This window comes from Pelecanus crispus, chromosome 10 (assembly GCF_030463565.1).
Source record: "Pelecanus crispus isolate bPelCri1 chromosome 10, bPelCri1.pri, whole genome shotgun sequence".
Taxonomy (NCBI): domain Eukaryota; kingdom Metazoa; phylum Chordata; class Aves; order Pelecaniformes; family Pelecanidae; genus Pelecanus; species Pelecanus crispus.
Genome location: NC_134652.1, coordinates 22,017,784 through 22,033,648, shown reverse-complemented (window position 1 = coordinate 22,033,648; position 15,865 = coordinate 22,017,784).

The following is a 15,865-nucleotide window of genomic DNA, read 5'->3' as shown; positions in this document are numbered from 1 at the left end:
GGGGTGTTGTTTGACAGCCGGCTGAACATGAGCCAGCAGTGTGCCCAGGTGGCCAAGAAGGCCAACAGCATCCTGGCTTGGATCAGAAATACTGTGGCCAGGAGCAGGGAAGTGATTGTCCCCCTGTACTCAGCACTGGTGAGGCCGCACCTTGAATACTGTGTCCAGTTTTGGGCCCCTCACTACAAGAAGGACATTGAGGCGCTGGAGCGTGTCCAGACAAGGGCAACGAAGCTGGTGAAGGGTCTGGAGCACAAGTCTTATGAGGAGCGGCTGAGGGAACTGGAATTGTTTAGCCTAGAGAAGAGGAGGCTGAGGGGAGACCTTATCGCTCTCTACAACTACCTGAAAGGAGGCTGCAGCGAGGTGGGTGTTGGTCTCTTCTCCCAAGTAGTTAGCGATAGGATGAGAGGAAATGGTCTCAAGCTGTGCCAGGGGAGGTTTAGATAGGATATTAGGAAAAAATTTCTTCATGGAAAGGATAGTCAAGCATTGGAACAGGCTGCCCAGAGAAGTGGTGGAGTCACCATCCCTGGAAGTGTTCAAAAAACAGGTAGATATGGCTCTTTGGGACATGGTTTAGTGGGCATGGTGGTATTGGGTTGATGGTTGGACTGGTGATCTTAGAGACCCTTTCCAACCTTAACGATTCCTAGTTTTTACTTTCATTATAAATAATCCAGCCACCAAGCCAGGAAACATGAAATTATTACTCTCCTCTTAATTAGTTTAGTGGTGGACTTAGTAGCGTTAGGTTAATGGTTGGACCGGATGATCTTAAAGGTCTTTACCAACCTAAACAATTCTATGATTCTACGCCATACCTAGATTTGTATGGCATAAGACAAGAAGCATCTCTAGGCTGACGTAGGACCAGCACATTTAAGGCTAACAACTTTCAGTAATGCCAACCCCAGCAATAGGGCTTGCACTAGCTGCTGTGACATGTTAAGGCTTAGGAGCAGGGTGTGAAGTGTTGTGGTTTTTTTTTCCTTTTTGTGTTTGTTTTAAAAAGAGCTGAACAGCCCTTAATGCTTTGATTTGGAGAAATGTTTCTATGAAATCAGCTGAAATATCTTACGGTTGTAGCAATATTTTCCTGTCTAGACTTTTGTCAGAATCCACCCATGCCAGCATTTATTTATTTATTGTAAATGGAAAGCTGCCCCGATGGAAACATTCCCACCAGCTATATCTTAACCCTTGCTATATAGGAGCTTTATGCCCTCCCACATTTACAGACCCACAGGGATGCTGGGTAAACACCAAACTATGGATCTCTCTTATCTCCTTCCCACACACTGCTATTTCACTTAACCCAGCAGGGTCCCCCATGGCCTGGGAAGCTGCCCTGGCTATTCCCAAGAGAACGAGCTGTGCCAGCTGCTCCTGCCTCAAACACATCCATCATATGGCAAGGACAAGTTGTGAAGAAGGAGTCATTCCCTTTGGCATAATAAGCATGCTGCTGGGGTCTGCTCACTGGCTGGGTTTCTGGCCATGTTTGAGAGGCAGGTTCATCAACAGCACACAGCAAGGGGAGCTCATGAGTGGTCCTTCATTCCTCCTCCTCCTGGGGGTGAGGTGGATTCACTTTTGCTGGATCCCAAGGCTGTGCCTGGCTGGCTGCATACGCCTTTTCCTGGGTTGGGATTTAATTGGGTCAGCTTGCCATGGAGGTCAGCTTTCTTGAGATCTCCAAGGACAAAGAAGCCCTTCTAGACAGAAAATCACAGAGTCACAGCAAACAGCTGTAGGTCACAGAGGGGAGCAGAGACCAAACCAGACAGAAAATGGGAAAAAGCCCAAGTGGTCATTCTTGCCAGCATGAACTAAAAAGGCTGCAAAGGGACACAACAGGGGATTTTAATGCTGAGAAACACCAGCCAGATTTTAAGAAATCAATATGGATGGGCTAGGAAATCTGAAGAACCTGAACCCTGCAGCAAGGCTCAGAGCAGTGCTGCACAGTCTTAATACAGACCAGAGCAGTCAGCACTCACAGGCCAGGGGAGCAGGAGGCAGACACGACAGTCTAATATCCCTTTTTGCTGTTAAACTGAGCAGCTTTAAACATGAGCACTCATCTTGAGCCAGCAGTGTGCCCAGGTGGCCAAGAAGGCCAACAGCATCCTGGCTTGGATCAGAAATACTGTGGCCAGGAGCAGGGAAGTGATTGTCCCCCTGTACTCAGCACTGGTGAGGCCGCACCTTGAATACTGTGTCCAGTTTTGGGCCCCTCACTACAAGAAGGACATTGAGGCGCTGGAGCGTGTCCAGACAAGGGCAACGAAGCTGGTGAAGGGTCTGGAGCACAAGTCTTATGAGGAGCGGCTGAGGGAACTGGAATTGTTTAGCCTAGAGAAGAGGAGGCTGAGGGGAGACCTTATCGCTCTCTACAACTACCTGAAAGGAGGCTGCAGCGAGGTGGGTGTTGGTCTCTTCTCCCAAATAGTTAGTGATAGGACAAGAGGAAATGGTCTCAAGCTGCGCCAGGGGAGGTTTAGTCTGGAAATTAGGAGAAATTTCTTCACGGAAAGGATAGTCAAGCATTGGAACAGGCTGCCCAGAGAGGTGGTGGAGTCACCATCCCTGGAAGTGTTCAAAAAACAGGTGGATGTGGCACTCCGGGACATGGTTTAGTCTAGTCTACCCCTAATTGGTTTAGTGTGGACTTGGCAGTGTTAGGTTAATGGTTGGACTGGATGATCTTAAAGGTCTTTTCCAACCTAAACGACTCTATGATCTTCACTACACTTCTTGTCCCTCCCTTAACACACATGCTGTGTATGTGAGTGAGCTTGTCTGTGGTTCATGCACTTTACTACTGTGTACCAGAGACACACACGCATCTTTTACAGCACCAATAAGCTATGTAAGGCACAACATAGGTTTGCAGGAACATGGAAAACTTCAGAAAAGGGGCAGATGATGATGCACAGGCTCTCGAAGCCTCACTATCTCCCACCCCCAGCCATTTTTGCACTTCAGGCAATACTCCTTTTGGAAGGTGAACTCCAAATGCACTAACAAGACTGTCAATAGAAACTCTGCCCAACATCATATTAAGGTCATTAGAATTTGACCTAGACAATGATCCTGTTTGCTTGTACTGTGGGGTACTGAGGTACCCCACAAAATACAGTCATCTCTCAGTTATCTACAAGATGGTTACCTGGGCAGACCCACAGCATCTCCACAGTGAATCTCTCTCAAGCCTCACCCACAGGCCTCCTCTAGGCTTTCAGAGTCCCCACTCCTGCCGATATACCCGGCACAGCCATCAACCAGGAAGAGTGGCAGACACCTCCAGCAGAAGCAGCACATGCACCATAATCGGGTTTGGTTTGTGGGGTTTTAAGCCATTTGGTCCAAATCAATTTTCAGCTATATAAAATGAAGACACTACCAGGGTACTTCACTTTTCTGGACTCCACCCTTGGGGCTTCCCAGGCTTGAATCGGTGACAGTGGAGCTGCCCCTAATATATAACTCAGCCAGGTTAAGGAAAGTTATAAAAGAAATCACAAGCAGGATTTTCAGGATTTTGTTCAACCTTTTTCAAATCTCAAAAATATTTAAGGCATGAAATAAAGGTGCTGATAGCCTTAGAGCAGTGCATTACTGGCATTGTTTCAAGAAGCTTTTATCACCCATTATGCTCCAACCGCTCTGTTTTAGGTCAAATGGGAGCAGCCTAAAGGATACTCTAATTTAGATTGAGGGTAACTAAAGTCTTCTAGGGTACAGAGGCAGCCCTCTTTCCCATCTGTAGATTTGTAAAGTCTGGCCCTGTGCCTGGAAAGTTTCAGGCCAGTTTCAGGCTTTTGGAACATGAAAGCTTATGGAAACCAGGTTCTCAACTGCTCAGCAATTTCACTTACTCCATGGCTTTCATTTCTATTAGAACTTTTTCAAGGCTAATGAGAACAGCACAACCCATTGGGAATTTCCCCCAAAAGTTTGTATTTGTTTGGTTTTTTCAGCCTGGAACTTAGAAATCAAGTGGAACCATTCTGGAAACAACAGACCAAACACACAGAGATACTTATATGCAAAGCGATAATCTGATGAATTGTATAACATAACTACTTAAATTTGAGGAAATCAGAGCTCAGCCCTCAGCCCAAACAGGAGAGAGGTATTCTATTACAAGGCTAAAAGCTTAATAACTTTCTCCAATCCAGTCTAAGTAATACCATGTAGAACTGTAGCTCTGATGAGGAGACAGTTCAGCAAACTGCAGAATTTTCTTTTATGCATAAAAGAAATCACCAAACTCACACAGCCATATGCTTTCCATGTCTGGACATAACCCCCTTTCTTACAAGCCTTTTAGCTCTACACCCATATTAACAACACTTTGCCCTACCTTGCAGTGACTTACACCAGTCTCTTGCCCCAGCAGCTGCTGCTGTGTTGGCAGACAGGCTTGCACTCTCTCACTGTGCAAACTACATTAGTTTCATCCTGCAGATTCTAAGCCACTGTGCAAACAAGTCCAGAGACTAGGCACTACCTTCCACCGATACACCCTTTTCTTCTTTCATTCTTTTCTTCCTGCTTATCGCTATTTAAATGGATACAAGCAGCTGAATACCCTCACAATTCTTAAGAGCAAATGCCCTTACATCGACTAATCAGCTCATCATCACCTGAAATCAGATCATTATATGGGAGAGCTGTGTAAATTTACCAGCAAGCCAATCCAAACAAAAAGTTATTGTCTGTTTATGAAAGAGGTGTGAGATGGGGAAAACGAGCAGATGGGGAAGGCAGCAGTTTTGAGTAAGAGGAGCATCTATAATGCAAAAATCAAGTCACTAAAGCCTAAAAAAATTGTACTTGCATACCTGGCAGCTCAGTGCTCACCCTGCCCTTTCCTCTTGTGCCTTTGAACCATCATTCACGGTGAAAATGACCCTAAAATAGGATTATTTCCATTTGAAAATCGCTATCGCAGCTTAATTTTCCAAGTTTCCTTTATTACTTCAAGCAGCTTTGTGCCAAGTATCATAAGAGAAAATTCATGTCGGTATGTTGGGGGGGGGGGGGGTGTTCAGTCACAGAAGCAGCAATAGAGTAAAAACTCAGGGCTTGATTCCCCTCGGCACCTTCCTAGCTGAGGAGCACGAGCCCTGGGGATAGCGGGGACAGCCGGCGCTGCACGGCACGGCACGGCACGGCATGGAGGTTTGCCCAGGGGAGCGAAGGGCGCGGGCCTCGCCTTGCCGAAGCTCCTTTGCTGCACAGGGCTCCTCCGCTGCCGGGGGAGAGACAGGGTGAGGCACTGACACCAACACAGCCGAGCCCGGCCTCTTGGCTCGCTCCAGCTCTGCTCTGCTCCTGGCTGACGCTGGCTGAGCATTTTTCTGCTCATTCCTTTCTTGCGCTAGCCCGAGGTGCCAAGGAATTCCTCCCAGTTGCCCTAGCGACCGTTCCCCACACAAAGCAGGCAATTGCTGCTCTTGTTTAACCCCAAAGGCCAACGAAGAAAGCACCCTCTGAATCAAAACGGGCAAAGGCAGCTCACTTGGGTCTGATGGGGACACGACAGATGTCAGCAGCTCACATGCCAGCAGCGGGGGGGTAGGCAGCATTCGGGAAGCCTTGGGATGCTTGCGTGTGAAATATTTTGTGCATGTCACCACCTCCCTCTATGGGGACTGTTTTTTGTGTAGTCCGTGATGAAATAAGTACAGGTGTCTGTACGCAATTAAAGACAGTCCTGCTGCTTGAAATGACCATGTGATGGAGACAGACTTACACAGAGCAGCCTAAGGGAGAAAAGTCCCTGGATGTGTCTGAAGTCCAGCTGTTTGTAGCAAGGCAGCAACATACCCTTTACTGCTTGCATTGACTGGCATGTCGGACAGCCTTTCTCGGTAAGATATGCTTTTCTCCAGCTTTTACAAACTTAGTAGCAGTGATGGAGACATAAATTACTTTTGGTGAGGGTAGAAAAATAGCAGGTTTGCTCCACTGCTAGCATGGTGTACAATGTAGGTGTCCAGCCTTCCTGATCAGCCAAGGTATCTACCAACATCATTATACAGCCAAAAGCCACAAATCACACACTACCTGGCTCAGAGAGGGGAGAGAAGACTTTGGTTAGGGACAGGAGACAATAATAACTCTTCAGAAGTCCTGCTGTCCTGCTGAGGGCTGGGGTAGGCTGAACACAGCTGGGACAAGGGGTCACCACCTGATGACACCCATTGTAGCCCCTACTGACTTGCAGTCCTGACTACTCTGCATCAGGAATTGACCCAGCAGCCCCTGTCGCAGGCTCACCCTGATGCTGATCATGCAGTACTGCGCCCAAAGTAGCAGCTGCATCTGGATGACTCGAGGTCCACACAGAGTTCAAGCGTTGTGGAGTGATCTGTGCTTAAGGAGGTTAAGGTTAAAAACCAAGAGAACATGTTGTCACTTTCTGATTTCCTGGTAAAATTCGAGGTAATACTAGTGCTTCAGGGAACATCCAGCTTTGGCACTGACTTTTTGTCTGCTTGTATATCTTATTTTGATTGCATTTAGTGGTGTTCTTCATGTTCTTCTCTACAGCTAGATTTGCCTTGAGCTTTGAAGTGGCCATATTCCAGCCCAGAGCTGGCTACACTGAAAACAGCATCCTGGAGCAGGCTCCTTGAGATGCTACTAGTTTGGCTAGGCTAGGAACTATGGCTTGTAATTGCTCAATGGCACAGTCTGGGAACACTGCATAGTAGTACTATGTCTGGGTGCTAGTACCAAGGGCCTAAAGCACTTCGTTTCAGACCATGGCCTTGTTGAGTTTGAAGAAGTAGGCAGCCACAGAGCAATCGCTGGTTTAAAGAGCTCACAGGCTGTTAGGGCAAGATGTTATCATGACGTTATTGTCAAAAGGAATAGGTACAGGATTGATAACTAGGGAGAACTTCTCCATCGGGTGTAGGTGTTTCTCTGTGTTCCACTGCCACCTGTAAAATCAGTGGAAAATCTCCCAATGATTTCAGTGAGTGCTGAGCCAGACCCGTGGCCTTTTGGTTGATTTTGGTTCCCCTCCCACTGCTGCAGAATTGCAGTGACACTGCCGAAGTCAGTGTGGCCATGCCTTTTGCACCAGTAACACTGCAGTTGGTACCCAGACCTCTATTTGTGTACATTCAGATGTCTTGGTGGACATAGCAAAAGCATTTGTGTCTCAAATTCTTGACAAAAGAAAACAGAGGCAAAGAGACATGAAATATTGCTTTCCTCTCTTGGGACATGGCATTCAGTCTCTGCTAAAGTACCTATGATCTTCATCACCTAAGCAGACCATTGGGGACACTTTACAGGAGCACTCACTTGTGTTCATGGGCAGGAACAAGGCTTTGATAAATGGGTCTGCTTGTGACAATTTGTCATTCAAGGTATAGACAGGTTGCTGAGCCAGATCTCACAACAATGTGGACACTTACACATCCTCCCCCTCACTGGAATGCCAGCTTCTAGGACCTATTGAAGAATTCACAGCTACTGGGAATACGCGTGGGGGAATTGTTTGGTTTTGTATTTTATTGTGTGCCTACAAAACAGCTGTTGCTTTCTAAGAGAAACCAACATATTTCACAAATTGCTTTTGTAGTAACAAGAACAGAAAACAGGGCAAATAATCTTAGCGAAGACTTTTGCACTAAAAATAGCAATAGTGTTGCTAAAACAGCCACCTCTCCTTAAGTTGAGGGCTGTGGTCTAGCTGTGTTAGTTGAAAATCTTCCAAGTGTTCAAGTTTTTTTCTTGAAGACCTCTGCCAGATATGGGTGGGTGATCTAAGACCAGTCCCTCTGTGATACTGAGGTAATTAGAGTCCACTGGGTCAAACCAGAGAGGATGTGTTCAGGGTCATGGAGGGAGCAAGAAATCAAAACAAGCTCTCCCAAGAGCCAGACTCACAGTGCCACAGTGTCTCAATTGCAGAATGGCACGAAGTATTCATTCATGCCTCAACAGACTCCCTTGTGTCCCAAATGGTGGGTTATTTTCAGTGCCAATTTTTGTCACATAGGTGATAAATGAGGGCTCAACATTTCAGACATGGAATCGTTGTCATCAGCTCATAGATCTGATAGGTGCAAGAACAGAAGAGGACTGATAGTCAAGGCTTGCTCGCCTGGAGGATTTTACTCAGCACATGTTTCAGGGTTGATCTGTGTCTCTTTGATAGTGACATAGCAACCAGGTCACAGCTCATCAGTGAGTGTGCCTGTATGAAGTGCAGTGTAGAAACCATGGCACGGGCTCATGCATGCTGCCACATTACCAGCTTGGCTCCATGTGGAGGCTGCAAGAGGCAGGGGCATGGCCAAGGAAGGAGCGGCTCTGAGGAAGGTGAAGGAAAGAGCCTGGGAAGAGAGACTGACCATGGAAGGAGCTGAGGAGGGACCGGTTGTGGCAGAGGTCTATGAGTGCTGGAGGAAGGAAAGGTGGCAGTCTCAAGGCCTGCCCCAGGCTTCCTTCATCGGTCAGCCTGCAGTGGAAAGAGAGCACTGAGCCGTGGGATTGCCAGGCTACAGTTACCTAGCTGCAGTTCTGCTATTGAATGGCCCAGAAATGCTGACCCCTTCCCAGTCCAAGAACTGAACCTCACTGGAAGCCTTTAGCCATCAGACCATTTTTAATTGCAGAGATCTAGTTTGTTGCAAGATGCATAACAACAGATGCTGTTGGCTAAAGAAACAGTCATCTTCAATTCTGGGCATTAGGGAAAGCATGACCTTGCTGCAGAAGCTGTGTGATGTCTGGAGGATTGCTTTTGTTAGGTCAGCATGTCCAATTCTGGGCCTATGAGCTTCTGGGAATCTCAGCAGACATTTGCATATTTCCTATATAAGCAGGAGAAGTACTGCATTGCATCACAAGTTCATGGTAACTGCAAAACAAATGAAAACTCTTATCCCAGGGGACTTCTACAATTCCCATTTCCAATTTCCATTTATAGCAAAAGGCAGTTCTCTCTCCTGGTGTGTGTGTGCGCATGTGCCTACATGAAGCAGGTCGATCACATAGATACACATCTGCATTAACTCCCTTCTAAGATTACAAGTGTGCAACGCTATGGACAAAAGCAACCTGATCTACCAGGGTGAGCACATATTTCCGGCAGCAAGCTGCTCCCTGCTTAGTAACTGCACAAGCCCCAGCCGAGCGTGTGGACTTCATGCTTGTGGTGGCTCAGATGGATGCTGGTTGATGGTGAAGGTGAGGAGGACCAGAGAGAGAATGGCAGTGACGTGGGCCACAGGTTTTACAGCCAGGGAGTTGCTCCTTGTCAGGACAGACAAACAGAGAGCACCTGGACAGCACGTTCACTTTGTGGGCGGTAGAAGATGCTGTTGCTGGAGCTGGAACTGCTGGTTTAAGCAGGGTTTCCACAGCAAAACCAGCCTGAAACAGATTTTTTGTTTGTTTCAAAGCAATGCCAATTTCCCACTCTACTCTGGAGAAGTCCAAGCGGGCTGCTCCGCTGCGGGACATAGGCTGTCGAGTCCTGCCCTCCAGCGGCAGCCGGGCCAGGCCTGCTCCCCGACCACCACGGCTGCTGTCCATCTCCTCAGTCCCGGAGAGCCCTGCACTGCCCTTACCACAGCACTGAGTGCTGGCAGCGGGCCGCTGCCCAAATGGCCATTTTGGGGCTGGTGCCATAATGTGCCCGTGCCTGTGCGCGGTGGCCTCCCTTCTGCAGGTGACAGCCCTGCCAAGGAGCATCTCCTGGCTGGCATTGACCTGGGTCTTAGAGCATCCGTGCTGGGAAATGCTCTGTCAGCCCTCACAGGACAAGCACACGCTGTTTTCTGGCTGTGTGCGGCTGGAGGGTCAGGATCCCTCCAACGAGGAGGAGGGGGAAATGCTGTGGTGCCAGACCCACCGATGAGGCAGGAGGAAGCGCTGGGGGGGACTCACCCCTCAGCAGAGGGGCAGGGGAGGCTGGGGCAGCCATGGGCCTCGCTGGGACTCCAGTCCCCACCTCTTGAAGCAACAGCCAGCCAAGGTGACAGGGGTACAGTGAAGCTGCAATTGCTTATGGTCCCTTTTCCACCCTGGGGCGTGGAAGAGCTCTGCTCAGAGCATGGCCTCCACAGCAGCTTCAGTCACCTCCTTCTTTGTTGTACTGAGAGACCGCAGTGAGAGAGCACCTTGGGGCTCACAGACAACCCTACAATAACAAGCCAACAGGCTCTGGGGGGGCTGACATTTGCCCTCAGCCTGCTGTCTGAGCAGCAGCAGACTTTCAGGGGCAAGTGCTTCTGCGCAGCTTGTCCTCTGCATGCAGCTCTCCAAGAGCTGGTTAGGGAAGGGGCTGCTGGGGCCAGATCCTGGCAGAGAAACATCACACACTTTGCTTGGCTGCAAACACGCCAGCAGGCTATTTTTACTCTTATTTCCTGCTGTTGAGTTGGGTCTGCTCCTGAACTACCAAAAATACTGGAATGCCAGACATGAGTCATGCACATGGCCAGCTCTGGGAACCTCTCCCACCTCTTCCCTCTGCCCCAAGGGGAGCTGCAAAGGTATCCAAAGAGGAAAGCTGGCAGCTGCTGAGTCTGAGAGGAGCCATTGTAGCTACAGCTGCAGAAACTGCCTGGCCAGGAGTGCTGAGCTGTACAGTTCAAACAGCCAGAGCTGGGCTCTGTCCTTACAGCAAGGGAAACTGAGGCACAAAATGGAGGGCAGAGAAACAGCCGTAGCCTGATTTGCCTGCAGCAGCATTGCAGGAGGGAAGGAATGGCTTAATGCCTGCTGAGCCACCCCACAAAAATGACTCTACAGAGTTGGTGAACGCAGGGGTGCTCCATGGTTAATGGTTGGACTGGATGATCTTAAAGTCTTTTCCAACCTCAATGATTCTATGATTCTATCAACTCCTTGGAGCCCCTCTTGGCACCAGCAGGCTGCAACTCAGGCCCCCGGCGAGCAGCTAACCCCACCTGTGCATGGCTCAGGAAAAGAGGAACAGGATTCATGGGGGGATGCAGAAAACGCACCCTCCAGATACATTGTCCAGGAGACCTGGCAAGAGTCGCTGCCTGAGGCCACCTGGGAAGCATCCTGCCTTCTCTTCCCGGGGCAGGGTCAGGCTGGCCTGGATTAGAGGCAGACCTGCTCCTTTGCTCCTGTGTGTGGCCGGAAGGGAAATGAGCTATTTCCTATTTTGTCCTGTGAGTCACTTCAGTGATGCAGAAATCATTAGTATTGGCAAAAACAGAGAGAGCTGGGAAACTCCAGAGCCTCGAGAGAGCTGCAATATCTCCCTGCCCTCTTTTTCCCCTAGAGAAAGACAAGTGCTGTGAGGCACCAGTAGTACCTGGCCGTACCTGCTAGCTTGGGAAGAGACAGACCCCACCAGGTCTCTGTGACTGTTCTGGTGGATGGGCTCTCACTTGTGGTGTCTCAGACACAAGCTGCATGCATTCCTTGAGCAGGTGGCTCCTGGTAACCCGTGGTAGACCCAAGTCTACCATCATGATGACGATAACTTGTAAGGGTTATTAACTACCTTCTGAAGGCACCTGTCTGCTGAGGACATTGCAGCATTTCCTAACTGGCACCAGGCCGAACAGCATCCCTTTAATGCCCAAGATCCCCACACACCTTACACAGGTGGATCAGAAATCCAGAAAAGAATAGGAAAAAAACCCTAAAGCTGACAAGGACTAACCCCTACATCTAGGCATGTTCACTTTCAGCTAAGCTATTTCTGATACACAAGGAAAGAGAGGCACAAAGCAGCCACAGTTGCGTTTTTGAAGAGGATGAGCTGCCACATATGCTTGCCATATTTTCCCATTGGTTTTGGTTGGCCAAATATGCCTTTGATGATGAAGGGGAATCTTGGGACTCCTGTTTTCAGCTCAAAACATCTTCCTACATACTTAAAAAAATGGAGCCTAGAAAACATTTGAGGCCACTTAGTATTTTACCTTAACAGTGCATGAGCCATGATCAATAAGGAAAGAGTCGCTTTATTTAGTAACCTGTGTCAAATGCATGTGCGTTTATTACATGTGGATATGTCTTGACTGCTATGTTCCCCTGTGCCCTCTGGGAATACTCATGCTCTAAATCCATATCCCTTCTGCCATCAGAGGGAAAAGTGTATACCTCCAATGTGAGGTGTTCTGGGTGACAGGACCTAGAACATTTCTGCAGGGCCCCTATTTCTACCACGAGGAAACAGTCTGCACCTGAGAATCACAGCCCAGAGGTTCAGCAGGATGCAGGACACCAGCATGGACGAAGGGCAACTCAGCTGCTACATGGCAGTGATAGGCTGGCGTGAGGAGAGCTCACTTCAGTGAATTCTGTGGCAGAGACACAGATGGCGTTATCTAAGGACCTTAAGTGGTATTTATCCATGCACAACAATCCTGCATCTCTGAAAGCTTAAAAAGAAACATTTCTCAGTCTATGTCACAGGAAAAAACCTTTCAGCAGGATGTTCCCTTTCTTTCAGGGAACTCTTTCACCTCATCTCATCTCTTTTCCTCACAGTTCTCCTGAGCTGCAGTCAGAAATCAAAGTAATACATGGCTAGGAATCTTCCAGCATACCCTCCCTTGCAGTGAAAAGGGGGGTCCTCAATGTGTGGGGAGGGGGGGGAAACTTTGCTGCAGAAACCAGCGAAGCTTGAGATGACTCCTAACCCAAAGGGCAAAGCACATTCACAGATTAAAGATCAGACAACTTCCAGCACAGGCAACATGCTCTGCCTATGGTTTCTTACAGAATGGGAGGATAGGGGGAAAGGGCATTTTTGCAGTTCCTGGCTCAGATCGCTGAAGCCAGTAAAATTCTTGCTGCTGACTTCCGTGCAGCCAAATAGGGTATGCTGGTGTACGTTCACATGTAAATGCCACTCCTGAGACTGTGAAGTATGTTTTATGAAAGATGCTAAATCAGCATTAGAGACTATTTATAGACAAGTCCATAACCAAAACCCTGGATCTGCACATTCCCAGTCTCTGGGGAAGTTCAGGTCAAATCTGAATTTTGTTGTCTCAGGCATGCATAAACCTAACCAGCCACAGCTGCAGCCAGTGTCGGGTTTTCGTTAATGCAGAACAAAAATGCCCAGAGCCTTGGCTCCAGGACCGCTTTTGTTTATCTGATCTCTTTCGAGAGCCCGAGCCTGCCTTTCACGTAAGAAACAGATGGAGGAACAAAAAAGAGCGAAGGCCACAAAACCATTCTGGGTGAGCATTGTCTTGCCAGCTTGGGGAGCGGAATGAGAGCAGGCCCGGCTCTTTGTCAGAGCCCCTGACTCCACGAGGGAGGCGTACAGCTCCAGGCAAAGGTTTTCGGCTCCCATTAGCAGCACAACCATTAAAGGGAGGGGGGTGCCCGGCTCAGCGGCCACGCAGCTCCCACCTGCTTTGCCACGATGACTTCACGTGGCTACCACACCCGCAAAAAGCAGTGCTGACCGTTTTTGCAGATGAGGCTCACATGGGCTCGGGGCTGAGTGCGTGCAAGGACCCGCTTCCTTTCCCATTGCACACAGGGCTGTGGCTGCCATGCTGGGCAGACTGAGTGCGAAGCACAGCTCAGCAGCTTTGCAGCAGCCTTGATTGCCCATAATTGCAGCCTGCTGGGATTGCAGATTTTTGTGGCCTACGCCTGTTGACCTTCTTGCCTGTCTTATGTTTCCACCATCCCCCTGGCCTTCCCTTCCTAATCCTCAATGGGGTTTGAACAGATACACAGGAAGCATCAGCAGCAGAAAGGGAAGAAAAAACTAGCTTCAGAGACAGGGAGGGAAAAGGGGTCTTGTGGTCCAGTCCTGTGTCCTTCAGGCAAGACTCCTAAAAATCAGTAGTTGTGTTTGAAGCCTGACGACTCCAGTGTTTTCGTAGGTGTAGGATTTGCCACAGAATTTCTTTGCTGAAGGTCTTGAGCTCTAGCATCTTATCTTGCATGGCTTTTACTTTGTTGTTTGTATGCGTTAGATGACTTCTCTTTGAGATAGCCACAGTAAGTTCAGATCCTGCCCCATGTGTCAATCAATGTTTGAGCACTGACTCCACTGGAATTTACCCAGCATTTCTACCCTGCTACCTGAGATCTAAAAGGGTTTCCAACAAACGATGGCTTACCTTTGAATTAGGCAAAGATTGAAATTCTCAGGCTAGAAACAGGAAACTGAGGCACAGAACATACCTTGTCTCTAGTCAAATAATGAATCAGTAGCATCTTGGGGATGGGAATTCTGACAGCCCAACCCCACGTTCTCCTCCTGACCATTAGGTGGCTGAGCTGATTAGAAACCAGGTACAGACAAGCTTATCCCCTCTTAAAATGACCCTGCAGTGAAATTCTCTGTAGTGTTTAACCAGTAAGCACTTTTATTGTTGATTTTGAATCCATTAAGACTACATTACGTTGGATTATAAGACTTTGGCTACATCTCCCACATTTGCATGCAGGCATTACATTTGCAAGGTTTTCTCAGAAAAATGGAGCAGGCGCATAAAATGCATAAAGGTTATATGATTATAACATGGAAGCAGCATGTCAGTTACAGAAATTTGTACCACATGTACCAGTAACAAACCCACACCCCCATGTAAAACTTCCTTGTCCCTCAAAAATCCAACTGCTTCCTCTGTCCCTCATCTCCATGCCCCGGCTGTCTATCAGCCCACATCCCCGCTGTTTCTGAAAACACACATCTTTTTCTAAAAAAAGAGTTTAGTACAGTACATTTTTTCCCTTAAAAATGAAAACATTTCTCCTTCACTACCCCCTCCCCCCCAAATGAAAAATCTATCATAATCTACACATCTGTTCAAGCACTGTTATATGTTAGGAATCTCTATTGCATTATTCAAAAGTATCAGATCAGTAACAAACTTCTAAACAAACTAGGATGACCCAAAAATTCCCCTTCCCCCAAAACTACAGAGAACTGAAAATGCTACACTGCATTATCACACTTGCATGCATGTATCCTGAGCCACCTGTATTTATTCACCTTAAGCCCCTTTTAATAAATAACTGTCCAGCAGTAACATCCAGAAGTGTGCTGTCTCCTCCAAATTAAACTCTATATTTACAGAAGTAGGGCTGTTTTCTCAGTGAAATGTGTTTTTTTAAAAAACAAAACAAAACAACAACAATAAAAACAGCAAACGATTAAAGAGAGAAAGCATATTACTGATCATGTTGTCTAAAGACCAACAGGAGTAAAAAGCATTAGGAGCACCAGGTGCACATGCATTTGAACTGGTACAGTTCATGAAATAATGTCGTTCATTGTTATGCTTGCTCATTCAGATGAGGAGCAGATTCTTTTCTTTTTTTTCCTTTTTACATTTAGGACCGTCTGCTCTGCAGGCTACTCCCACAGATGGCAATACATGCACTGAGGTTGAAAGATGGCCATAAATATGCTTTGATCAATGTGGTTCTGTATCAGCTTTAAACACATGGGGTTGCCCTCCCCGCTGCTTTGCGCCTTGTGTCATTTCACATCTGTCCTAAGGTCCCCCAAATCCACACTTTTCTCTTGGATTTGGGGAAGCATTAGACACTTCACTTTTTGCAAGTTTCAAATGATGCTATATGCTGGAAAATACAGGGGGATCATCCCACATGAGAACATTTCTTAGCAGTGTAACAACTGTAATCACAACTGACATACAAGCATACCGAAACAAACATTGAAATACCAAGCAAGTTAGAGGGACTTTGTCCCTTCATTTATTTGGAGCCAGCTCTCAGCTGATAGACACCAGTATTACTGCCTTGATTTCAGTTGGCCTGTGTTGATTTACACCGGGTAAGGATCAAGCTCAACAGACGGTAAAACAGCAGTTTCTGCTACTGCATTGTTGTAGTGCCT